This window comes from Bos indicus, chromosome 6 (assembly GCF_029378745.1).
Source record: "Bos indicus isolate NIAB-ARS_2022 breed Sahiwal x Tharparkar chromosome 6, NIAB-ARS_B.indTharparkar_mat_pri_1.0, whole genome shotgun sequence".
In the NCBI taxonomy this organism is placed as follows: Eukaryota; Metazoa; Chordata; class Mammalia; order Artiodactyla; family Bovidae; genus Bos; species Bos indicus.
The window spans coordinates 90,878,822-90,904,293 of NC_091765.1; the positions used below are offsets into that span (position 1 = coordinate 90,878,822).

At 41.3% G+C, this 25,472-nt stretch overlaps 1 long non-coding RNA gene across 1 annotated transcript in view; it reads right to left on the bottom strand.

The window, feature by feature from the left end:
- Positions 1 to 234: 234 nt before the first annotated feature.
- Positions 235 to 25,472, bottom strand: part of LOC139183650 (uncharacterized) — a 74,280-nt gene continuing 49,042 nt past the window's right edge. Inside the window, exons 2-3 of the long non-coding RNA XR_011567229.1 lie at positions 3,632 to 3,822; positions 235 to 360 (exon numbers count right to left, since the gene is read on the bottom strand). This is a non-coding gene — a long non-coding RNA (uncharacterized lncRNA). The remainder of the gene's footprint in view (positions 361 to 3,631; positions 3,823 to 25,472) is intronic.

The following is a 25,472-nucleotide window of genomic DNA, read 5'->3' on the forward strand; positions in this document are numbered from 1 at the left end:
TCTCTGTCCTCTTCCAGAACTCCCAGCATTGGCTGGAATGTAGGACAGAATTTCCCACAACACAGACAGCACCCATCTGTCTCTAATTTCACAAAATGACAAACTAGAATGGCCCAAGAGCCAAAATTTCTACTTCATTCTTCTTTCTGATATACTAGTTAGGTCAGGGGATTTTCTTTTCCTTTAGTACAAATCAAGCATTTAAGGCAGACTTGAAAAAGGAGAGAGCAGACCTGGAATACCTCATTGTAATACTGCTGATGAGAATTTACAAGAAGCTGGACCATTCAGATCCAGTTGCAATCAGCCCAGGAAGGAGTTCAGCATGTCTTCAGCATGGTGGAAACTGCTGCTCTTCTCCTGGAAAATATGAACACAAAGACCCCATCTGAAATCTAGAGCACCCCTCTAAACTGGAGCAGGTGTGTTAAAAATATCACCACAATACTGAGTCTTAGTATGGGATGACAGTCTCAGGAGCTGGAATTTGGGGTGGGAACTGACTTCTTTGAAACAATGATTTCTGGATTCTCATTTTGAGCTCTCTAAAACAATGGTGTGGCTTTTCATGCATTGATAATTCTAAAACATCATGAATGAGGACCGGGTAGCATTTTCAAAAGCTTCACCTTTGACTGTATTATTCCCTTGAAGGGATGACATCTGACAAAAGGAGGAGAATAAAACCCAGGGAATGGGTCCACAGAATGGATCACTCTCCTGAGAAGAACATGATATCGCCAAAGAGAGCAGTCCAGAAGGTATTTCATTTGAAATCAGAAATCCTGAGCTTTAATCCTGGGTTTTACTTGAAGTGGGCTAAGCCTTAGCTTCACTCACCTGCAAACTGGGAAGGGGGATGGGCAGAACATTCCTTTGAGTAGGTGGCATCACAGGTGCATCAGAAACACGAGATACAGCATTTGATAAAGAAGAACCCAGTGAAAAGTTAAGGACAGTCAGGGAGTTTGGGGTGGACATGCACTCAGTGCTATATTTAAAATGGATAACCAACAGTGATTTACCGTATAGCACAGAGAACTCTGCTCAATGCTCTGTGGAGGTCTGGAGGGAAGGGGAGTTTGGGGGAGAATCAGTTCAGTTCAGTTCAGTTCAGTCACTCAGTCATGTCCAGCTCTTTTCGACCCCATGGACGGCAGCATACCAGACCTCCCTGTCCATCACCAACTCCTAGAGTTTACTCAAACTCATGTCCATTGAGTCGGGGATGCCATCCAACCATTTCATCCTCTGTCGTCCCCTTCTCTTCTCGCCTTCAATCTTTCCCAGCATCAGAGTCTTTACAAATGAGTCAGCTCTTCGCATCAGGTGGCCAAAGTATTGGAGTTTCAGCTTCAACATCAGTCCTTCCAATGAACACTCAGGACTGATCTCCTTTAGGATGGATCTCCTTGCAGTCCAAGGGACTCTCAAGAGTCTTCTCCAACATCACAGTTCAAAAGCATCAATTCTTCAGAGCTCAGCTTTCTTTATAGTCCAACTCTCACATCCATACATGACTACTGGAAAGACCATAGCTTTGACTAGATGGACCTTTGTTGGCAAAGTAACGTCTCTGCTTTTTAATATGTTATCTAGATTGGTCATAACTTTCCTTCCAAGGAGCATGCGTCTTTTAATTTCATGACTGCAGTCACCATCTGCAGTGATTTTAGAGCCCAAAAAAATGAAGTCTGACACTGTTTCCACTATTTCCCCACCTATCTTCCATGAAATGATGGGATTTGATGCCATGATCTTAGTTTTCTGAATGTTGAGCTTTAAGTCAACTTTTTCACTCTCCACTTTCACTTTCATCAAGAGGCTTTTTAGTTCCTCTTCACTTTCTGCCATAAGGGTGGTGTCATCTGCATATCTGAGGTTATTGGTATTTCTCCCGGCAATCTTGATTCCAGCTTGTGCTTCTTCCAGCCCAGCATTTCTCATGATGTACTCTGCATATAAGTTAAATAAACAGGGTGACAATATACAGCCTTGACATACTCCTTTTCCTATTTGGAACCAGCCTGTTGTTCTATGTCCAGTTCTAACTGTTGCTTCCTGACCTGCATACAGGTTTCTCAAGAGGCAGGTCAGGTGGTCTGGTATTCTCATCTCTTTCAGAATTTTCCACACTTTGTTGTGATCCACACTGTCAAAGGCTTTGGCATAGTCAAAGAATCAGAAATAGATGTTTTGCTGGAACTCTCTTGCTTTTTCAATGATCCAATGGATGTTGGCAATTTGACCTCTGGTTCCCCTGCCTTTTCTAAATCCAACTTGAACATCTGGAAGTTCACGGTTCATGTATTGCTGAAGCCTGGCTTGGAGAATTTTGAGCATTACTTTGCTAGCATGTGAAATGAATGCAACTGTGGGGTAGTTTGAACACTCTTTGGCATTGCCTTTATTTGGGATTGGAATGAAAACTGACCTTTTCCAGTCCTGTGGCCACTGCTGAGTTTTCCAAATTTGCTAGCAAATTTGCAGCACTTTCACAGCATCATCTTTTAGGATTTGAAATAACTCAACTGGAATTACATCACTTCCACTAGCTTTGTTCATAGTGATGATTCCTAAGGCCCACTTGACTTCACATTCCAAGATGTCTAGCTCTAGGTGAGTGATCACACCATCATGGTTATCTGGGTCATAAAGATTTTTTTTGTACAGTTCTTCTGTGTATTCTTGCCACTTCTTCTTAATATCTTCTACTTCTGTTAGGTCCATACCATTTCTATCCTTTATAGAGCACATCTTTGCATGAAATGTTCCCGTGGTATCTCTAATTTTCTTGAAGTGATCTCTAGTCTTTCCCATCTATTGTTTTCCTCTATTTCTTTGCATTGATTGCTGAGGAAGGCTTTCTTATCTCTCCTTGCTATTTTTTGGAACTCTGCATTCAAACAGGTATATCTTTACTTTTCTCCTTTGCTTTTCTCTTCTCTTCTTTTCACAGCTATTTGTAAGGCCTCCTCAGACAGCCATTTTGCTTTTTCACATTTCTTTTTCTTGGGGATGATCTTGATTCCTGTCTCCTGTACAATGTCACGAACCTCCATCCATAGTTCATCAGGCACTTTGTCTATCAGATCTAGTCCTTTAAATCTATTTCTCACTTCCACTGTATAATTGTAAGGGATTTGATTTAGGTCATACCTGAATGGTCTAGTGGTTTTCCCTACTTTCTTCAATTTCAGTCTGAATTTGGCAATAAGGAGTTCATGATCTGAGCCACAGTCAGCTCCCAGTCTTGTTTTTGCTGACTGTATAGAGCTTCTCCATCTTTGGCTGCAACGAATATAATCAATCTGATTTCGGTGTTGGCCATCTGGTGATGTCCATGTGGGGGAGAATGGACACCTGTATATGTATGACTGAGTCCCTTTGCTGTCCACCTGAAACTATTAAGACATTGTTAATCAGCTGTAAAAATATTTATTTCAAAAAAAGTTAAGGAAAGTTTCACTTGACTTTAGGTGTCCAACTCTGTAAATTTGGGCTTCCCAGGGTCACCCCCTGAGGTGGAGCCGAGCACAGGTGGCTTATTTGACATGTGATCCCAGGAAGCAGGAGAGAGGGGTTGGGGAGAAATAGAAAAGGAGGGAAAGCCAATGCAAAAGTTCATTACCGAGGTTACTGCTGTGAGCAACTGGGGTTCAGCTGCATCAGGATCGCTGATGCGAAAGAGTACAGATTGCCTCCCAGAAGGGCCCACCTGGAAGATGGCAGAGCAGTTTATCCATTGTTCCAGTCTCATGAGCTGAAATTTGGTCCCAGAGGCACCTACTTTAGCAAGATCCTGCTGCAGCTGGAGGGCACCTGGGCAAGGTGAGGAAAAACCCAGGTTGAGAGCTCAAAGTGGGATTTCAGACCCTCCCACCCCCAGTGATATGCACTCTGTGGAACCAGTTTCCCTGCTGAAGCTAAAATCAGTGAGATCTGAGGGGCTTCACTGGGTGCACCGGAGGGCTTCCTACACCAACCTGGGGCTCTCTTACAGCATCTGTTACTCATTCGATCCTCAGAAGTGGTAAACCACACCCGAACATCACTTCCCTTATGAGAAGCCATAATGCCTGGATGACCTTGAAGAATCATGCCCCTCACGAGTAGTGCATTGCACACATTACAGCTAGTGTTTAGAGCACTCTCCCTGCTGGTTCTTCCCCACCTTCTGTGCTATCTGAGCTCAGCCTGACAATTATGTGTTCCAGAAAGCTTTCCTGGATCCCTAGGGGAGGTCAGTTGTCCAAACTATGTGCATCCAGGGAACACTGGATGGCTTGTTTGTGCTGTTGATCACATTTTACATACACAAACACATGTATACCCATTCAGTGCATCAGTGCTATGAGGTCAAGAAACTTGCTCTTACAGACTCATAAATACAGAGAACAAACGGTTTTCTTTGTTGCTGTTTAGTTACTAAATCATGTCCAACTCTTGTGACCCCATGCATGGACTATAGCCCGGTAGGCTCCTCTATCCATGGGATTTCCCAGGCAAGAACACTGGAGTGGGTTGCCATTTCCTCCTCCAGGGAATCTTACCAACCCAGAGATTAAGCCCACGCCTCCTGCATTGGCAGGTGGATTCTTTATGACTGAGCCACCAGGGAAGCCCAAACTAGTGGTTACCAGTGGGGAAAGGGAAGAGGGGTAGGGACAATCTAGGGGGAGGGGAATAAGAAGCACAAACTCTCAGGTATAATATAAGCTACAAAGATATATTGTACAACACGGGAATGATAGCCAGTATTTTATAACTACAAAAGGATTCTAAACTTTAAAAATTGTGAATAACCATATTATACATCTGTACAATATATACAATATCTTTACAATATGTACAATACTGTACAACATAATATTGTACAGTAACTATACTTTAATAAAGAAAAAATAAAACTTAAAAAGAGAAACTGGCTCTTACCCTAACAGATATAGTTCCCAAACCTAGCACAGTGCTAGGCACAAAAGCTAATGAATGGATCTTGATAAACAGACTAATGAGCAAATGAAGGAAGAAGCAAATGGATGAAGAAGGCAAAAGCATCTGTCGTCACTCAAATCTACCCAAAAGTCTACTTTGCTCAAGAGGTCCTACTTCCTCCTCCCTGTTGTGTTGCCTTCAGAGTGATTGCTCCAGAGCTTTCTCTCCAGGATCTCTTTCCTGGGCATTTCTGTGAAGGAAAAGTGCCAGTCAAGTGCTACAGAGTTGTGCTCGGGTTTTCCAACCTCTGCATCTCTACTGGCCAAACCCCAGGGGTCATTTTGTTTGCGCATTTTGTGGGGAACACACCCAGTGAGCTTCCCTGTTAGTTTAATCCTGGCCTTTTGCTTTCCTCCCTTAGCTTCTCGTAATCACCCTTTCTTGCTCTAAAGGCAGAGATGGTCTCCGTTACTGTCACACTGCCCATGACCCCTTTGCCTTTCTCTCCTCTCACCTTCATCACTCTAAGAGGAAGCAGACCCTGCCCAGAGCAGAGACCACAAGAGGCCAGTGGAAACCCTTTGTCAACAAGCTGTGTTCTTCCCACCCTCAGAACCCAAAAAAAGCATCATCTGGGGTAGAGTCAGGGTCACAGCCCCTCTAACTCAACCCCTAGATGACCTGTTGATAGCAAGAAGAGGACAGAACATCCCAGGCGTCAGGAAATCACCTCAGAAGTGCAGGGAGGGAGAGCAGTGCAGGATCAAAGCACAGAAGTGGGCAGAAGATAACCACAGGAGGCCCCAGAGCAGGTTATGAAGGGCACCAAGTCTGCCCCAGGGCGGTCTGCACAGGTCCGTGGACCTGAGATCAGGTGCACAACTGGGTTCCGGGGCAGCAGCGTAAGCCCCAGTCCTGACGTCACAGATACATGGCAAAAGGGTCTATTGCCCTAAGAGTTCACCACACTATGCTGTTTCTTGTCTTCTTGGTTCCTGCCATCTTTTCTGCTGGGAAGGCTCCACCCCACTGTCTACTTTGCTCATCTCACCTTGTCCCCATGCTTGGCTAAATTTACTTCTTTGCCCCTCTTCAAGGAAGCCCTCCCTGAATCCCACAGACTATGCTCCCTACCTGTGCACCCAGCACATCACTTGCCTCCCCTCTACCCTGCCAGGACCCAGGGGAAGGAGCCATCTGATTTATCTTTATATTCCCAAGGTCAAAGGCAGTGTCTTGTCTAAAGTAGGCCCCTCAATAAACACGTAATTTTCAATTAATTGAATGAATGAATGCATTGACAAAAGTTGTTTGGGACCAGATCTTCAAGAAGAGGCAGAAGCTATTTATCAGAACAGGCACAAAACCAGAGCTAGACCATTGATAAATATGAGACTGAGTCCCAGAGTCCTAAGCAATTGCTCCTTAAAGTGCTGCTACTGGAAGTCGTTTGTTCTTAGGCTTTGAGATGAAATTTTTATAGATGAAAGTTCCACAGCCTCAACGCTGGGTGGCAGAGACAGAAGTCAGACAGGCTGACAGTGTTTGCAGTGGGCTGATACTTTCATTCCCCTGGCTTGGCAAGGGTTGGGGAAAATTTGTAAGGGCCAGATGGATGGGAAGAAAGTGAAGCGGTATTTGTTATTGAGGTAGAATCAGTTCAAACATCACTGACCTGATGAAATCTCTCCAGCACAATTTATTTTCCTTCCTCGCTCAGTGTGTTCCAGGCCCCTTGGCCTTTTCTCAGCTTCTTGAATATGCCAAGTTTTTTCCTGCCTCAGGGCCTTCGGACATGCTATTTTCTCTGCCCTGAGTATTCTTCTACCCATGCTTTGAAAGATAAATTCCTTCTTCTCTGTAAGTTGGGGCTTAAATGTTAATCTTCAGTGAAGCTCTTCTTGTCTACTTTATTACCAGTAGGTGCTCTCATCACAACCTGTCTGTCTGTCTGGCCTACAAAAACCCAAGTACCACAGACTGGGTGACTTGTGAATAACAAAATTTATTTCTCACATTTCTGGAGGATGGGAAGTCCAAGATCAAGATGCCAGCTTTGGCAGCTGATGAAAACCCACTCACTGGTTCACAGATGATTGTCTGCTGGCTGTGTCCTCACTTGTTGAGAGTGAGCTCACCAGGGTCTCTTTCATAAGGGCCTTCATCCCATTTGTGAGTGCTCTGCCCTCATGGCCTAATCACCTCCCAAGGCTCCATCTCCAGATACCATTCCATTGGTGATCAGGTTTCAACATGTGAGTTTGGTGGGAGTGGAAGGACGGGGCATACCAACATTCAGTCCATGGCAGAATTTGTTCATTTCTATCTATTCTTCCTTTTTGCTTTCATCATAATATTTATACAATTTTCAATTTCTTCATTTATTTTCTCTTCACTAATGGTATCAGGGAGATGAACTTTCATAATGGAACATAATTTTCTGAGGACAGAGGCCTCTCCTAACATTTGTTTAGTTGGTCAGTCGTGATCAACTCTTTTGTAGCTCTCCAGGCTCCTCTGTTCATCATATTCTCCAGTCAAGAATACTGGAGTGGATTGCCATTTCCTTCTCCAGAGGATCTTCCCATCCCAGGGATCAAATCCACGTCTTTCGCATTAGCAGAGGAGTTCTTTACCACTGAGCCACCATGTTTCTTGTTTTATCTTTAACACTTAATCTGTCACCTGGTACCTAGTAAGAGGTCACTGTTGTCAGTCCCGTGGATGCTGAGTTCGTTGTTATTGTCAAGGGAATTTCTTCAGTATATATAAAACTAAATTGATTCAAATTATGAGCTTAGGTATGAGCTTCTTTATTTTTCCATATATTTTAAGCATTGTTATCAGAAAGCATTTCTGAATCTTGCAGAACCATGTCAGCATTCAGTAATGTATATTAAAAGATGCCGTGTATGTCTGAGTTAGCCTTGTGAATAAATCCCTCCTAATAAAAGAAAATGAGCTTTTATGATTAAGGGGTTTAGAAATAATCAAGAGAGGGTTAAAAATAAAACAAGCGGAGGCAGAACAGACCAAAGAATAGCTACTGGCAAGCCTTTCAAAATGATGTCCCAGATTATAATTTCATAAGAAAAAAATAAAATAATTGCTTGCCAAGCCATATAAAAAGATGAATTCTGGGAAAACTTAAAAACTAAACATTGATAGGCTTATAGAGTCTAGCTCCTCTCAATAACAGAACTTTCCCAGAACCCATTTTCCCTGGTCATTCTGAGTGTTCTCTCCTGAGTCTGATTTTCCACCACCCTGGTGACCTGGTAGCATCAGTTGTCTGGTCTTCATTACCCAAACCAGGCCTGCTAAGTTTAAAAAAAAAAGTTTCCCTAAGGAAGCACAAAATGAACTCTTCTAGCTTACAAATACTCAGCGGAGTCCCTGCTCAGAACCAGGCAATTTAAGCCTCAGCCTGTTTGTGGTTTGTTTTGTTTCATGTTTGTCTCATCACAGCAGTCAGATCATGTCCCAACTCCTTTCAACTAGATTTCAAAACTAATGAGTTAGAAACAAAATGTTCCTTCCTACATAAAATGCTAGCAGCTTTGCCTTCATCTCCAGAAAGCTTAAAAATGAACATCACTTTCAAAGTCAAAGAACAAACCTTCCTACTCGTCCCTGTATTCAGCCCCCTCCCCGACCCCCACTCAACCTGCAAGGTTGATTCCAGTCCCTGCCATCCAGAAGTCCGCTTCTGCTCCAGCCCACAATGATGATCATTCTGGACTCTCTCAGTTGAGCCCATGAGGCTCAATTTCTTACTGTTCTCTAACTGTATGAAGAAAAGGAGGAAAAAAGTAGGAGGTAGTGGGGAAAGCTGGAGAGAAGATGCAGTAAATCATGCCAAGGACTATATTTTGCATATTTCATTGGCAATCTCATTTAATCCTCACCACGAGCCTCAAGTAAGAATGATTCTTCATCTTTTTCCAGATGAGAAAACTGAGGTTCATGAGAGGCTAAGAAACTTGCCCCGCAGCTCAGAGGCAGGAGAATGGAAAGTTGGGATTTGAATCCAGGTTTCTGACTACACAACCCATGCTGTTTCCTTTACATTATGGGATCAGTTGTAGCTTCTTTTCTGCTTCATGTCCAAGCACAGCTCACACAAAGAATGAGACCAGGAAGAGGAATGATATGAAAACCAGGGCATGTTTCAAGAATAAACATATCAGGAATCTAGTAGATGTAAAGAAGAGCATTCAGAGCTCTGGGGAAGGGAAAGAGAGGTGTCCATCATGGCAGGAGAAAGAGCTATTTAAACAGCACTGGGCACATGATAGAGATGCTCCTGGCAGGAAAGGCAATGTGGAGGTGTGATGTCCATAACAAAGAAGATAATGAAGCCTCTGCAGATACTCTATTGATCAAGCCGCATCTGCAGTGTTTACTGCAGTTTTAGTCACCAGGGGATGTGTGCCATCAAATTTGCAAGAAGAACATGAAGATATTCAGTCAGAAAAAGAGAACCCTTTAAGGACTCATGCTTAAATCTTCAAATACTTAAAGGACTATCTTTTGTAAACTAGATACTTGATAAATTTCTGTGCAACTCTAGAAAACAAAGCCAAAACTAAAGAAATGATGCTATAGGAAAGCTCATTTCTGCTTTTGCTGTATGGGAAAGAACTTTGATGGTTCAAATCATTCAAAAATTGGACAAATTACCTTCTGGATATTGGCAATTCCCATTGCTAATAGGTTCTCACAGCCTGGAAGACCACTTATCAAATATATGGTAAAGGAGACTTATGCATTGGAGACAGAAATGGCAACCCACTCCAGTACTCTTGCCTGGAGAATCCCAGGGATGGGGGAGCCTGGCGGGCTGCTATGTCTATGGGGGAGCCTGGTGCACTCTATGTCTATGGAGTCGCACAGAGTTGGACATGACTGAAGTGACTTAGCAGCAGCAGCAGCAAAGCCTTCCAAGATCCCATTCAACTCTGATCCTGTGACTCAAACACCATGTTATAGTTTTCTCTCATGGCAAGGAAATCTGTATCGGTTTTCTATTTTCCATAGCAAATTACCACAAGATTAGTTGGTTAAAATGGCCTGTGATGACTCAATTGGCAAAGAATCTCCTGCAATACAGGAGATACAGGTCTGATCCCTGTATCAAGAAGATCCCCTGGAGAAGAGAATGGCTACCCACTCCAGTATTCTCACCTGGGTAATCTCATGGACAGAAGAGCCTGGTGGGCTACAGTCCATGGGGTCACAAATAGATGGGCACAATTCGTGGCTTAAAACAATACAAATGTATTATCTTAGCATTCTGTAGATTAGAACTCTGACATGGGTCTCACATGGCTAAAATCAAGGTTTCAGGAGGACTGCCTTCTTTTGTAGGCTCCTCTTCAGCTCTAGCAGAGAAACTATCTCCTTGTATTTTCCAGTCTCTTAGCTCATGGTCCCCTTCCTCTGTCTCCAAAGCCAAAATGGCAGGCCAAGTCTCTCTCACATCACAATCACTCCAACCTCCTCATCTGCCTCTCCTCCATCTTTAAGGACCTTTGTGATCACATTGGACCCACCCAGATAAACCAGAATAGTGTCTATACATTCTTGATCAGTAGTCTTCATTCAATTTGTAACCAACCTTAATTCCCTTTTTCCATGTAACATAACATATTCAGAGGTCCCAGGGATTAGTACATGGATGACTTGGAGTAGAGAGCGTTATCTTAACTACTCCAACGAGGTTCTGACAAATACCATCAGTACATCCCACAAGTTCACATTGACGTGTGACTCTTTGCCTTCTCTAAAGATCACAGCAGAGAGGATAAGGATTTGGAAAGAGTACATCAGGCCTCCAAGGGTTACTTGAGACTCAGTCTCTACTTGACTCAAGACAACCAAATACAATGGCAGAAAACATTTTTCAGCTGGGTAGATTTGACCGAGCTCCAATACTTTGGTCACCTGATGAGAAGAGCAGACTCATCGGAAAAGACCCTGATGCAGGAAAGATGGAAGGCAGGGGGAGAAGGGGATGACACAGGATATGATGGTTGGATGACATCACTGACTCCATGGACTTGAGTTTGAGCAAACTCCAGGAGATGGTGACAGACAGGGAAGCCTGGCGTGCTGCAATCCATGGAGTCGCAGAGTCGGACACGACTGAGCAACCGAACAACAGGTTTGACCTATATTCTTCACCCTTTCCCACAGCCTACACCAAGCTTCAGAAGTCTTCTCCAGCCTGCGCCCCAGGGCTGCTGCTGCTGCTGCTAAGTCACTTCAGTCGCGTCCGACTCTGTGCAACCCCATAGACGGCAGCCCACCAGGCTCCCCCGTCCCTGGGATTCTCCAGGCAAGAACACTGGAGTGGGTTGCCATTTCCTTCTCCAATGCATGAAAGTGAAAAGTGAAAGTGAAGTCGCTCAGTCATGTCGGACTCTTCGCGACCCCATGGACTGCAGCCCACCAGGCTCCTCTGCCCATGCGATTTTCCAGGCAAGAGTACTGGAGTGGGTTGCCGTTGCCTTCTCCCATGCCCCAGGGAGGCACTAGCAATGACCAGAGCTGGCAAGTGATGGAAAAGCCCATTTTCCATCTCCTCAGGAAAGGCTGTCTGTCCCACATATTAGGATTTAGGGTTGTTGCTCTTATTGCTTTAGTAATCACTATGTACAAGGCAATGAACTAGAAATCTTGAATTCGTAAATAGAATGTACACTTCATAATCTCAGCTGCCTGTAGGCTACAGTATACTAGCACTTACTGCTGTTTTGTTTCTTCTGAACAGAATTCCTGATCTCATGTCACTCTTGCCAGTATATACCCAGAGTTTTTCATTATTTCCACTGTTTCCCCATCTATTTGCCATGAAGTGATGGGATCAGATGCCATGATCTTAGTTTTCTGAATGCTGAGTTTTAAGCCAACTTTTTCATTCTCCTCTTTCACTTTTATCAAAAGGTTCTTTCATTCTTCTTCGTTTTCTGCCATAAGGGTGGTGTCATCTGCATATCTGAGGTTATTGATATTTCTCCCGGCAATCTTGATTCCAGTTTGAGCTTCATCCAGTCCAGCATTTTTCATGATGTACTCTACATATAAATTAAATAAGCAGGGGACAATATACAGCCTTGACATACTCCTTTCCCAATTTGGAACCAGCCTGTTGTTCCATGTCCAGTTATAACAGTTGCTTCTTGACCTGCATATAGATTTCTTAGGAGGCAGGTTAGGTGGTCTGGTATTCCCATCTCTTTAAGAATTTTCCACAGTTTGTTGTGATCCATTCAGTCAAAGGCTTCAGTGTAGTCAATAAAGCAGAAGTAGATGTTTTTCTGGAACTCTCTTGCTTTTTTGATGATCCAATTGATGTTGGCAATTTGATCTCTGGTTCCTCCAAAATCACTGCAGATCATGACTGCAGCCATGAAATTAAAAGACGCTTTCTCCTTGGAAGAAAAGTTATGACCAACATAGACAGCATATTAAAAAGCAGAGACATTACTTTGCCAACAAAGGTCTGTCTAGTCAAAGCAATGGTTTTTCCAGCAGTCAGGTATGAATATGAGAATTGGACTGAACTAAACTGAACTGAACCTGGAGTTTTATCATTATACTACTTTATTATTTTTTTTTGAAAGCAATTCTTTTTTTGTTGTTTATTTTTTTTCAACTTTACATAATTGTATTAGTTTTGCCAATATCAAAATGAATCCACCACAGGTATACATGTGTTCCCCATCCTGAACCCTCCTCCCTCCTCCCTCCCCATACCATCCCTCTGAGTCGTCCCAAGTGCACTAGCCCCAAGCATCCAGTATCGTGCATCGAACCTGGACTGGCAACTCGTTTCATACATGATATTTTACATGTTTAGAATCTCCATCATTTGAGTCACAATGGAAGTCCTGAATTGTTATTGCTTTTTCCTAGGCATGTTTATTGTGGGGTGTTTTTCTAAGAGTTCTTTTGGTCACCCTAAATAATCTATCAATTGGGATTCTTATCATTGCAGTTGATAGAAAACTCTGTTTCAACTAGTTGAAGAAAAAGAGGGGGATTTTTTGGCTAACATCCTGAAAAATCCAGAGGTAAATCTGGCTTTGATCCTTTCCAGAGCCTCAAATGATGCTGTTGGACCATTTCACCCCCATCATTATTTCCCCTCTGTTTCCAGACTTTATTCTCCTGCATGCTCTTACGTTGCAGGGACAAGATCACTCTCAGCAGATCTTCTCTCTGGACTTCTCTCTCTTCTACCCAGAAACTCTAGTAGAAAAGAAAATGTTTCTTCTCTGTATCTCCCTCCAAAAGTTCCGGACTGAATTTAATTTTAGTGGCTTATCATTGTCCTAGTCCAGGTCATGTGCTCACCTGTGAATCAATGACTATAACAAGAGAAATGCAAACCTCTGATCAGCCAGGCCTCAACACCTGCCAACTCCTGCAGCAGGGTTTACCTTCAGTGCCATTTGAGCCACGTGAAATAAAAGGAAGGGAGAAATGGATTCCCCACGGAAAACTGGGATTCTGTTACCAGGAGGAAAAACGGATGCCTAGTAGGCAGGAAATATCCTGCCTACTGTTACCCTATACTTGGGTAACACTCAAGTCAGATTATATTAGCTGCTTTCTGGTTCAATATTAGCCAAGATCAGAATAGGGGAAAGAATGTCATCATTTGAATAGAGGAGTGTTCAAAGCTTCAAACACAGTCCAAGGAAGTTGGACTTAGAGAGGACACAACAGCATAGGGGCCATGGGCAATTTGCAAGACATTTTAGGATGAAAGTCCAGAAGATATTCAATAGCCACTGATTAGGAAGCATGCACAAACCTCACTCATTTTGCCTAAATCAGAAATAGCTTCTAAATTTTAAAAATAGAAAATAAAATAGGAAGATAAAAGAATCTGGGATGAGGCAACCAGGCTTTGAGTCCAACCACTTACCAGTGGTATAGTCTTGAGCATGTCACTAACCTCTGAAAGCCTCAGGTCAACCTTCTGTAAAAGGGGATTGATAATAATTCCTACCTCATAGAGAATCACATGTGATCATATGTTGAAGGATCCATTCTTAAGTTGCTAGAACAAATCCTCCCATCCACATGGCTGCTGCAATGAGACTGCTGCTCCTCTCTTCTGTTTACCATCCCTTTGAACCTGGGCTGACTCTAGGAATTGCTTTTACCAGTAGAATGACACAGAGTGATGTGTGGTTTCCAAGCTTAGCCTATAAGAGGCCTTGTAGCATCCATATGGGCACTTCTGGAAAATCTCTTGGAAGCCAGCCACCATGCCATAAAGAAGCTCAGGCTAGACTACAGAATAAGGAGAAGCCACTTAGAGAAAAACTCTGGACAGAGGGAAGCCATCTTGAATGTTCCAAGCCCAGTTGAGCTCCCAGCCCAATGCAGCTGTACAAATGTCCTCAGCTGCACCATCTGGAGAAGAACAACCCAGCAGAGCCCAATCAACCCACAGAATCATGAGAAATAATAAAACATTGCTGTTTTAACCCACTAAGTTTCAAGGAACAATAACCACCCCCCCCCACTACATATGAACAAGTTCCATTCTGAAAGTGCGTTCGTAAGTCCAATTTGTTTGTAAGTCCAACCAATTTAGCCTAGTCATCCAACTAACATAGTTAGCTGTATAGTACTGTACTATAATAGGTTTGTAATACTTTTCATGTAAATAATACATAAAAAACAAACAAAAAATAAAGAAAATATTTTAAATATTACAGTACAGTACCTTAAAAAGTACAGTAGTACAGTACAACAGCTGGCATACAGGGGCTGGCCTTGATGAACAGGCAAGAAGAGTTACTGACTGGAGGAGGGAGAGGAGGTGGGAGATGGTAGAGCTGAAGGATCTTCAGCAGTAGGTGATGAAGGGCGGGCTGCAGTTTCACTCACACCTGACACTGATGGAACACACGTCCACATCTTTGAACGTTCACAACTTGAAGGTTCATGTGTAGGGGACTGACTGTTTACCACACAGAACTGGTACCTAAGACAATGTGAAAACAAAGTGTTTCTGCAGTCCTTGCTGTCTTTTCCTCAAGAGGAATATAATTTGCACTTCAGGCAGAAAATGCCTCCTTTGTGGCACTGCCTCCTGTTTCACAGGACTTTCAGCATCACTGGCCCTTACCTTGTACATCTCAGGGGCGCTCTCCAATCACTGAGAGAATCAAAGACATTGTCCCCTAGGCCCGAACACCCTCCCTCACTATGAATCAAATCCAAGAGAAACACTTACTTCTGAGAGAGTGAGGACTTCAGAGGTCAGCCTCACTAATCGCAAGGCAGGACCTCCATTCTTTCTGTGTGTCCTCATCCTCATTACGAGTTGAAATATCTTCCCTGGCATTTCACACTGCCTTCATTAGGCCATACCAAAAGGGAGTTTACAAGGCCTATAAAATTATATGATACCAGTTGATGTAAGTAATGCAAGCAGATGTGATAAAGCTGCATACTCTGGCCTTGAAGGGGTCCAAAGAAAACTGTTGTCTGCCACCAAGTACAGTTAAAGTAGGAATCATCAGCATTCTTTCTCTTATTTGTCCGATTTATGTAGCACTTTAGGGATCTGGAGAAAAGAAGTAAATGAAAATTATTCTTGGCTGCATGATCATCCTTGTCTTTTTCTCTTGATAGTTCTCTGTAGTGGAAAACTCCTAATAACACATTGACAACACAAGGCAGGGTACTGTAGAGATGAAACTTCTCTTAAATAAATATCACTTTCTAGGAGGCAGAAGAGTTCAGAAGTGACCTTCTGAAAAAGAGTTGCCATTAGCCATCAATATCTGTTCTTTGTAAACACCAGAGTGGATCAAACCTTTATCTTTTCGTTTCACCACAATTGGATTCCAGAGCTTATATTTTCTTTCCCAGAGAGCTTCCAATTCTCAAGGCCAACTTCAAAGGCAAGATTCCATTCAGTCTGAAGTGTCAATACTCCTGTCTTAATAAGATATAAAATGTTCCTATACCCTATCTTTTTACCCACACCAATTCCCACTTTCATATTTCCACTAGTTTATAATCACATGTCCTTGCTGAGATATTAGTTGAAATGAGAATGGTAATTTATTTAAGCATACCTCTTGTCAATTTGGCTTCCCAGGTGGCTCAGTTGATAAAGAAACTGCAGGCAATGCAAGAGACCCAGGTTCAATCCCTGCATCTGGAAGATCCCCTGGAGAAAGGAATGGCAACCCACTCCAGTATTCTTGCCTGGAAAATTCCATGGACAAAGGAGCCCTGCAGGCTATAGTCCATAGGGTCGCAAAGAATTAGGCACAACTGAAGCAACTTAGCACGCACACCCACCGTCAGTTTAGCTATGAACAAAAGGTGCTGGACTGGCATATACGTCTAAAGAAGACATGGGATGCCAAGTTGAAATTTGGAATTAAGCTTCCTAAAATGACAAAACTATACTTTCAGTACTTAGTTTACTTACTCTAGATTGTACAAATTCCCCAGCAATCTTAAGGAAATGGAAGAAAGAAGTAATTTTTTAAAATATATGATATTATATAAGACTATGATGACATCTATGCTTCTTCTGTAGCTATCTGTACATGGTACTACATACACAGGCTATCCACAGGGAAGAATCAAAATGTGGGCATTCCCAGCTTTGAAAACTAAGAGCTAAATTAAGGAAAGAGAGACAGGGGGAGAGAAGGAAAAGAAAACCTAAATTCTTGATCTGCTAAAATTTAGGCTTAAAATATATGCCTTAGAAAAATACACATGCCAGAATTCAAGTAGGTAACAATATGCTACTTTTTTATCCTGGTCTGTTTTAGAAAAATCTGCTCCTTGGTAAATGAATAATATGTTTATACTTCAAGTATATTTTTAATAGCTAACATTTCAAGTCCATACAACATTTGTTTTAATAGAATTTTATATTCTAAAAATAAGAAAAGAAGAAACGTTTCACTTTACAAAAAAATTTACAACCAGGTTTCTTTATGTGCTAGATCCTTTGGGAATTTTAATGTGATTACACTATTAAAACTAAATGCATATATAAATTTTCAGAATTCGATCTTTTGTGTATAAGTTACACCTCTCTGGCAAGAGCTGTAATCATTCTCAATTCCTGAAATGTTAATTTCTCAAAAGTCCTCTCCTCCTCTCCACCCTTAATCTTCTGTAATTCATCTTCAGTGAGCTCTCCCAGAAATCTCCTACATCAAAACCGTAACTCTTTTTCCTAGTGCCAACCAAAAAAATACCAAAGGACAGACATTTACTTAATTAGGTAATGTAGTGCCATCAGCAAATCCAGCAAAACTGGATATTTCAAACTTCAAAATAACTCAAAGGACCCAAATCATCTGACAGCCAACAATATTTACCAGTTGAGACTTCAGATAAAGTAAATGCAGTGATCTTTCTTTTCTTAGAAAAATGGAACCCTTCTGTTCGTTGTGGAATACAAAGAGCAGCGGGCAATTACATAACCGTAGATAGGCAAAAACACTGATCTATTAACCAACAAAAAGGAGGAAGAGAGGTCAGCTTACACTAATTAATCCCAGTCCTTAGATCTGCCCGTTTCCACAGCTACAAACGGTAGAGAGAGACAGAAGTCCAAATCTATCCTAACCTGAAGCCAAGTTCTCTGAATACTTGCACTGTCTCCTGATTTTCTACTTTATCATCTGAATCATGAACGTGATAAATGAACATGCTTTACAGTTGAATCCTGGCAGAATTGTGGTTATGTTGCTTTGTTTTGAGGGAAGTGCTAATGTTCTTAGCTTCCACCACGGTCATTTCTGTTTTACTTGATCATGAAATAAGCTATCAGTTCAGTTCAGTTCAGTCGCTCAGTCATGTCTGACTCTTTGCGACCCCATGAATCGCAGCACGCCAGGCCTCCCTGTCCATCACCAACTCCCGGAGTTCACTCAGACTCACGTCCATCGAGTCAGTGATGCCATCCAGCCATCTCATCCTCTGTCGCCCCCTTCTCCTCCTGCCCCCAATCCCTCCCAACATCAGAGTCTTTTCCAGTGAGTCAACTCTTTGCATGAGGTGGCCAAAGTACTGGAGTTTCAGCTTTAGCATCATTCCTTCCAAAGAAATCCCAGGGCTGATCTCCTTCAGAATGGGCTGGTTGGATCGCCTTGTAGTCCAAGGGACTCTCAAGAGTCTTCTCCAACACCACAGTTCAAAAGTATCAATTCTTCAGCGCTCAGCCTTCTTCACAGTCCAACTCTCACATCCATACATGACCACTGGAAAAACCATAGCCTTGACTAGACGGACTTTTGTTGCAAAGTAATGTCTCTGCTTTTGAATATGTTATCTAGGCTGGACATAACTTTCCTTTCAAGAAGTAAGCATCTTTTAATTTCCTGGCTGCAGTCACCATCTGCAGTGATTTTGGAGCCCCAAAAAATAAAGTCTGACACTGTTTCCACTGTTTCCCCATCTATTTCCCATGAAGTGATGGGACCAGATGCCATGATCTTCGTTTTCCGAATGTTGAGCTTTAAGCCAAATTTTTCACTCTCCACTTTCACTTTCTGCCATAAGCAAGTTCCTCTTTACTTTCTGCCATAAGCAAGAGTGAATGTCAACATTCTAGGAATCCGCAAACTAAAATGGACTGGAATGGGTGAATTTAACTCAGATGACCATTATATCTACTACTGCGGGCAGGAATCCCTCAGAAGAAATGGAGTAGCCATCATGGTCAACAAAAGAGTCCGAAATGCAGTACTTGGATGCAATCTCAAAAATGACAGAATGATCTCTGTTCGTTTCCAGGGCAAACCATTCAGTATCACAGTAATCCAAGTCTATGCCCCAACCAGTAACGCTGAAGAAGCTGAAGTTGAAATAAGCTATATTTTAACTCAAATACAAAGAAAGGGAGGAGAGGAAAAGCCATCAGAGAAGCTGAAGGAAATTTAAGCAAACAGGAAGAAAGAAGCAAACGATAAAGTGAAGCTTGGTGCAGAAGAGATAAACCATGAATGTGAGGGGAAGAGAAAAGGAGATAGAATGGAAAGATCTAGAGGATGCAAATACAAAAAGATTTAGGGACTTCCTCTAGTGGTGGCAGACTGGGTAATCTGGGCCAATTCTCTTGCTGAAGGAAACTAAAATAACTCTGCAAAACATAAAAACCATGATCTTTGAAGTATCAAAAAGCTAAAAAGAGAGTGTCAAATTACCAAGCCAAGATCTACAAAGAAATGGAAATCCAATGATATGTGTCTGGCATTTTGCCAAATGCATGTCTGCCAATCTTTCAGACTCAACTGAGAGGCTTAACAGTGGTTTTGGCATCTTCATGGGGCCAGAGGAACAAAATGTAAATACTTCTGATAGGAAAACTTATAAAGCTTCACTGAGACAGGAAGGGAGATCTAAATAAATGGAGAGATATAGCATATTTACAAACTGGAAGACTTAGTATTGTATCAGTGCCCCAAGACACAAATAAACCTATGTAACAGAACAGTCACTAGACATGGGCTCATTCATAAATGGCACTGGGTATATTATAGATGCGGCACTCGTAGAGTGGGGAGAGGACAGCTGACACAATTGGATATGTATATGAGGAAAATAAAACTTGACTTCCAACCTCTTACTCCTTCATTGTCTGCACACCAGACACACATGAGAAACATTCTCGCATTTGTGCATTTGGACACATAACAAGGAATATTCATAGCAACACTGTGTGTAAGAGTAAAATATTTAAAAATCAAAACAAGTCCATAGAGAGTAGAATGAATAAATAAAACATGGACTGTGTATCCAATGAAATACTATCAGATCAGATCAGATCAGTCGCTCAATCGTGTCCGACTCTTTGCGACCCATGAATCGCAGCACGCCAGGCCTCCCTGTCCATCACCAACTCCCAGAGTTCACTCAGACTCACGTCCATCGAGTCAGTAATGCCATCCAGCCATCTCATCCTCTGTCAAATACTATAGTGCCAAGAAAATGAATGTCACAACATGGATTAATCTCAGATACAATGTTAACAATTTTGGTTACAGAAAAACAAAAACATAATTCTACTTATATAAAGTAAGAACATGCAAAACTAAGACTGTATTGTTCAGAGATGTTAACATATATCATAAACCTGTACAGAAAAGTAAGAAACTGATAAATGCAAAATTCAGAAGAGTGGATACCTTTGGGGAAAGGGGACTGGATGAGGAAACCACTGACTATTAATAACATGTTGCTCTTTTTCTTAAATCCGGTGGTAGGTGCTACATAGTCCTTGAATTCTGGCTGCTCTTTTGTATCTATTCACAAGTCAATAGAAATGTAACAAATATATCTGTGTGCCCAATACTGAAGAGTCAAGTTTGAACTTAATATTCAGATATAGTCAAAACCAAAGTTGGGGTCACCATCTGTGGTGGGATCACCATTTGTGATATGGTCACCATCACAGAATGAAATTCTTGAGACAAAGATACATCTGAAAATTTTTCCACAAAATAAACTGAATCATGACTTCAATCTCATTGCTTAAAATATTACCTCTCAAATGTGTAACGTTGGCAGGATAGTGCAGAAATAAACATTTCCTAGCTCTGTTGACTGCTGAATTGCTCCTATGTGTGGTCAACGTACCATACACGGACAATATCAATTAGGTTAGCAAAAAAGGAAGCTATTTTCTGCCACCTCTAGTCAGAATAGGCTACTGCTGCTAATAATGTTGCCCTTCCCCTCTAGTAGCAACTGGTTTCAAGTTGTCTTGTCTCTGCTGCACCTTCTGGACTTCAAGCTTTTGTTAACAGTAATTATGCAATTTCATTGAAGCCACCTCACAAACAGAATCTCTGTGCATTGCTTGAAGAAGATGCTTTCTGAACATTTTCAGAAGCAAAGGAAATTTTTTTGCTCTCGCTTATTTTTTATTTTTAATATTTTATGCATGAACTTACTACTTTAATTTGGATCTAAAAATGTGGCAATAGAATACTATAATTGACTTTTAAGATAGTCTCTGAATTTGATATTCAAAATAGTCTCTGAAATTCTATTTGCAATCTTAGCTTTCATTGGATGCACAGCCATTTCAGCATCTCCCCTGGAGCAGCATAAGAAATGCATCCTTACAGTCGGTATCATGCTGAAATACCTGCACCATCATGCTCATCCATTAGGTTACTTCTTCAACAGCATGCAGTTCATCAGCAAATGAATTGTTTTACCTTCAGGAAACCCACTAATTCTAAGTCCTGCTTGTTGGTATTATTTTGTGTCCGAGTAGACTTTTAGGCATGTAGTAACCGCTCCTCCGTTTTATTTGATTATTTTTTATGAGTACAGTACTTGACAAAGCATTTCCCAAACTCTTGGATGTCATGGTGTCTATCTGCTGAGGAAGGATAGTAAGTGGCCAACAGGTGGCGCTAGTGGCAAAGAACCCTGCTGCCAATGCAGGAGACATAAAAGATATGGTTTCAATCCCTGGGCTGGGAAGATGCCCTGGAGAAGGGCATGGCAACCCACCACAGTATTCTTGTCTAGAGAATCCCATGGACAGAGGAGCCTGGTGGGCTGCAGCCCATAGATTTGCACAGAGTCAGACACGACTGAAGCAACATAATGCCTGGCAGGCAACAAGTCTTCAATTAAAAAAAATTGTTGAATGAATACTTGAGTCCCTTTAGTTGTAAAACTTTTCTCTTTATTTTTTTGAAATTATTGAATTAAAAACTATTAAGGTTGTAAAGTATAAGTGTTGGTCTCACTGTTGTTGTTCAGTTGCCCAGCCATGTCCGACTCCTTGCAATCCCATGGACTGCAGCATGCCAGGCCTCTCTGTCCTTCACTGTCCCCTGAAGTTTCCCCAAGTTCATGTCCATCGCATCGGTGATGCCATCCAGCCATCTCACTACTGGTGAGTTGGTCTCACTGTTCAGCTCAAAATATGCCATGTAAGCTGTGGCTTTGCTCTTCAGTTTGAGAAGACCAAACCACCAGATACCCTATCCAGTGTCATTTCTGGAATCCCTGAACTGACCATTTCTGGCTTACTAGCTTGTTGAGAGATGCTCGGATCTCAGACAGTTGACAACATAGCAAATCTGCTTGAAAAAATATTCTTAAAAATGAACCTCAAGGCAACATCATGTATTGTCATTGACTACAAAAAAAAAAAAAAAAAAAACACCACCATGAAGGTTATAAATGATTTAAGACTTAGAAGATAGGATGTTATGTTCACATCCTTCACTGGTGTGTTCAGAAAGGAATTACAGTACAAGGAACCATCTTAGGATTACCGGCGGTAAGGTACAAGCGTGTGTGCTAAGTCTCTTCAGTCACGTCCAACTGTTTGCGACCCTATGGACTGTAGCCCACCAGGCTCCTCTGTCCATGATATTCTCCAGGCAATAATACTGGAATAGGGTGCCATGCCGTCCCCCAGGGGATCTTCCCGACCCAGGGATTGAACCCACATCTTTTATGTCTCCTGCATTGGCAGCAGGGTTGTTTCCCACTAGCGCCACCTGTGGGCAACTTACTATCCTTCCTCAGCAGGTAGACCCCTCAACATCCAGGAGGTTTTGGAACTGCTTTGTCAAATACTGTACTCATAAAGTTCCGCTCCTCATGGAGCTTGCCTTCTAGTTTAGAGGGGGTAATAAGGAACAAACAATAACAATAAATATATAAACAAGTGTCAAGTGTTGATAAACATCATGCAGAAAATTAAACACGGAAAAAAAGCATAAGTAGGTGGAGGAGGGGAGGGGGGAAAAGCTATCTCTTAAAGGCATGCTTAGGGAAGTCTTCATGGATAAAGTGACATTTGAACAGAGAACTTAAGAAAAGCATATTTGTAAGCTTTCAAAAGCAGTATTTTTTTTTTTTTAATGAATGGCAAAGCTATATCAGACTCGTGAAAACAGAGAATAGAGTTTCATAAAATTATTATCAGACAAAAACAGAATTCAAGATCTAAAGTTGTTTATAATAGCAAAAAAATTTGCTAACTTAAAGACATTCAAAGGAGAATTGTTAAATAAACCATGGTAAATTTATAAAATTAAGTAATGGGTAGCCATTAATGAATGACACAGCTATCCATATCATATTGTTGAATTTCAGAAATAGATTATATAATATGAAAAAATAACTACTGATATATGGCTTTTTAAAGTCTGGAGGATTATACAACTGACTTTTAATAATGGAACATCAGGGGAATAAAATTCTTGGAGCAACAAGAAGATCTTGGCTTCTACTTATGCAAATCTGTATTATTTTAAAATTTTACAAAAAATGTTTATCATAATAAAATTGGGGCTGTATAAGTGTTTTTAAATAACTCAAGGGAAATCAAATGTTTTATACTGATGAAGATTATCACTCAAATTAAAGATATTATTTCCATTAACCTTCCTTATATAAAGAAAAAATATATTTTAAAAGGCAAGAATAGAGTCACATAAATTTAATAACAGTAGAACGATTTCACTTGCCATTCTTATTTTCCATAAACCAACTGGGCAAAAATAATGATAAAGGTGATTTAAATTCTGTCATTAGTAAGTTTCATTTCAGTGCTGGTAACTAACCCTCAGCTCTAGACAATACAACTTACTTTTCAAATCCTATGAAAAAAATATAAAAATTTGTCACATATTATACTACAAAGAAAGTTTTTATATTAAATAAATTTCAAAGAGTAAGAACTGTCTCAGACAACTTCTTTATTCACAATGCAAAAAAATTGCTAAGGTTTTGAAACTGAGAGAAAATTTAACCACTTAGAAACTAAAGGTTATTTTCCAAAGTAATTCTTAGGTCAAAGAGGAAAATCAACACTCACAGTAAAGAAGCATTGAACTAAAGAAGCAAAGAAAAAGCTGCTGCTGCTGCTGCTAAGTCGATTCAGTCGTGTCCAACTCTGTGCGACCCCATAGACAGCAGCTCACTAGGCTCCCCCGTCCCTGGGATTCTCCAGGCAAGAACACTGGAGTGGGTTGCCATTTTCTTCTCCAATACATGAAAGTGAAAAGTGAAAGTGAAGTCTCTCAGTCGTGTCTAAATCAATTTTTTTAAAAATCAATATAAGAAGAAATAAATTTATAAAAGCAAAAGTCAATGAATTAGTAAAATAATAGGATCAAGAGCAACTTCTTTAAAAATACAAATAAATGTAGAAATAAAACTGTTTTCAGGTACTGCGTGCGAAGATGTTTCCAGGGATCCACGTTTTAAATTTCTAAAAAAAGACCAAAAACTCATGGAAGAGTTATAAAAAGCTATATTTCTAAAATCAGGTTTCAAATGAAAAAAATACTAACCTCTGCATCAATACTATTATTCACCCCACCCAGTCATAAGGTGATATGGACTTTCCTGGTGGCTCAGAGGTAAAGAATCTGCCCACACTGATGGAGCCTGGGTTCAATCCCTGAGTTGGGAAAATCCCCTGGAGATGGTAAACTTCTCATCACAAATACCACATCCTCCAGAAGACCTGGATCTCAAGAGACTCACTCCCTCTCCTTGTCCTCTTATTACACAGATCTTTTTCCCTTATGGCCTGAAATGCATACCCTATGCTGTGAAGTGTGAGAGCTACCCCTTACCTCCATAAGCATCAAATCCACATACTCAAAACTTAAGACAAAATAATTGAAGGAGTCTAATCCCTGGATGACAGCCCTGGATGCTCATTAATTAATTTTAATTCATGAGAAAACAAACCTATTACTTGCTTATATTACAGTTTATTGTGGTCTCTGTTGCTTAAAACTGAATACCATCCTATCTAATACATCTCAAAGGAAAAGAGCTTTGAAAAACTGTGTTTGTTGTAACCCATGTAATAGGAACAAATGATCTGTAATCAGATCTTGAAATGAAAATGTAAATGGTCAAATAACAGACCGAATGGACATTGCTGTAGAGCAAATTAATGAGTTCTGAGAGGTGATTGAGGAATTCTGTATCACAGTGAAACAGCAAAAGAAATGGAGACTATCAACACAGTTGTATTATTTTTCTCAGGTGAAGTAATAATGTACCACAGTCTGGACGGCTTAAACAACAAAAATTTATCCTCAGTGCCGGAAATTAGACTTCCAAGATCAAATTATTGACAATGTTACTCCTTCTAAGGGTTATGAGGAAGAATCTGTTCTGTGTCTCTCTCCTAGCTTCTCTTGGTTTCCTGGCAACCTCTGGTAGGGGCAGGCGTGTGTGTTCAGTTGCGTCCGACTCTTTGTGACGCCATAGACTGTAGCCCGCCAGGCTCCTCTGTCTATGGAATTTTCCAGGCAAGAATACTGGAGTTGAGGGGAAAAAGGATACTGGAGTGCGTGGCCATTTCCTACTCCAGGGGATCTTCCTGACCCAGATATTGAACCCACACCTGCTGCATCCCCTGCATGAGCAGGCAGATTCTTTACAACTGTGCCATCTAGGAAGCCCTTTGGTATTCCTTGGCTTATAGATGAATCACCCAAATCTCTGCCTTCAAATTCACATGATATTCT